Below are 1,879 nucleotides of genomic sequence, written 5' to 3'. Positions count from 1 at the left end.
GTTTAATCTAGGATTAGGCGAAAGCTCTTCCGTGGATTAGACGCTTAGCGTTCCCTATCCGAGAGGTGGCGGGTTCGTCTTTAGATGCCATTTGCCTAATCACCATTTCGTTGCATGATCACCATTGCTAAATAGTTGAATTCATTTCCCCCGGTTTCCCTAGCCTATTCCCGACTCCCTAACGTTTCCCTTTCTTGACTCAATTTAGCATAATTCTTCGTTTTTAGATTCTTAATAGTGACAATTCAAAACCAAATCCTTGTTCGAACTAGATTGACTTTAAAACTCATTAACCACCGTTTCTTTGGGACGATCCCTTTGCTTACCGCTAGCCGGTAGTTGAGTGGTTTTATAAATATTGTTTGCATAGGTTGTTTTCTATCAACGACGGAAAATACACCTATCAAAATGGCGCCGTTGCCGGGGAACGGTTGTTGTTTTTGAGTTTTAGTTGAGACTAGTTCATCATTAGAAAATACAAAAACATTGAAATTTCTCTTAGCTTTCTTTTTCCTTGGCATTGTTCATGGTTTTTCTTGAGTTTTTATGCTTATTAGGGGGCGTGCTCGTCAAAGGATCCTCCATCCTCTTGACCTTGAATTGGAGAGGACACTTAGGAGACAAAGGCGTGTACGGTCTAGCTCATCAAGCAATAACAGATTCGCATCGTTGAGTGTTGGTGAGGAACAACAAGAGAGTGAGCAAGTGTTTGAGAACATGGTGCTCCCGGTTAAGAACATGGGAATACCGGGGGCATTCGAAGCTACATGTGGTATTCAAGCCCCAACAACGGGTGCCAACAACTTTGAGATCAAGCCCGCCTTGATCAATTTGGTGCAAAGCCACCCCTTTTGTGGGAAGAGTAATGAATCACCTCACGAACATCTCAAACAGTTCGAGCACTATTGTGACACAATCAAGCACAATGGTGTCACATCGGATTATGTGAGGTTGACATTGTTTCGGTTCTCTCTACTTGGGCGAGAAAGTGATTGGCTTGACAAGGAGGTCAAGCCCAACTCACTTCGCACTTGGACCGAAGTGACAAGTGCATTCTTAAACAAGTTCTACTCGCATGGGAAGACGACGGAGTGTCGCCACAAGATCCAATCCTTTGAGCAAAAGTGAGATGAGTCACTCTTCGAAACTTGGGATCGTTTCAAGGAGTACCAAAGGGAATTCCCACACCATGGGATTCCTAAATGATTGTTGCTCCAAACATTTTACTTGGGGTTGAGTCCAAGTTCGAAGACGAGTCTTGATGCGGGCACGGGAGGCCCCATTATGAATAAAACTGAGGATCAAATAGAGGAAATCAATGAGGATGTAGTTCAAAACTACCAATCTTGGCATGTAGGCACAAGGGATTATGATGGGAAAGGTTGGAGTGAAGATGGTAAGGGTTCAGTGTACGCCATAGAGCAAGCACGGAAGATAGAGATGTTAGGTTATGATACATATGACATTTACATAGATCATGCGGAAACAACCATTAACCCAGGAAACATATTATTTACACATAATCATATAGCATAATTAGATGCATACTCTTTGTTGCGTGCCTTCCCTAGCTGCGCCCGAACCGAACAAGAACAAGTCTTTTAGGACTCCAAGTGTCGTCCCTCCGTAGATAGTCCACAGCACGTCCGGATCCGCCTTAAGATTGACCAACTAGAATCGCCCTTAAGGTACTAGAAAATTTCGGCACTTTTGAGCAAGATGTGTGTTTGATTTTCTCTCAAAAAAAACTCACTTTTGAATACTTTGAAACTTGTGTATAAATTATGACCCCTAGGCCTTTATTTATAGAGTTATGGAAAAGGAATCGTAATCCTAGTAGGATGCGAATTAATTGGAATTAGAATCCTACATGAATTCT

General features: G+C 42.4%; 1 pseudogene; it reads right to left on the bottom strand.

The window, feature by feature from the left end:
* Nucleotides 1-1,095: 1,095 nt before the first annotated feature.
* Nucleotides 1,096-1,196, bottom strand: LOC130462249 (uncharacterized; annotated as a pseudogene).
* Between the last annotated feature and the right edge of the window lie 683 nt (nt 1,197-1,879).

The sequence above is a fragment of the Spinacia oleracea genome, chromosome 5 (genome assembly GCF_020520425.1).
Source record: "Spinacia oleracea cultivar Varoflay chromosome 5, BTI_SOV_V1, whole genome shotgun sequence".
In the NCBI taxonomy this organism is placed as follows: Eukaryota; Viridiplantae; Streptophyta; class Magnoliopsida; order Caryophyllales; family Amaranthaceae; genus Spinacia; species Spinacia oleracea.
Note: the sequence above shows the minus strand (reverse complement) of the source record. Positions and strands in the feature narration are given on the sequence as shown.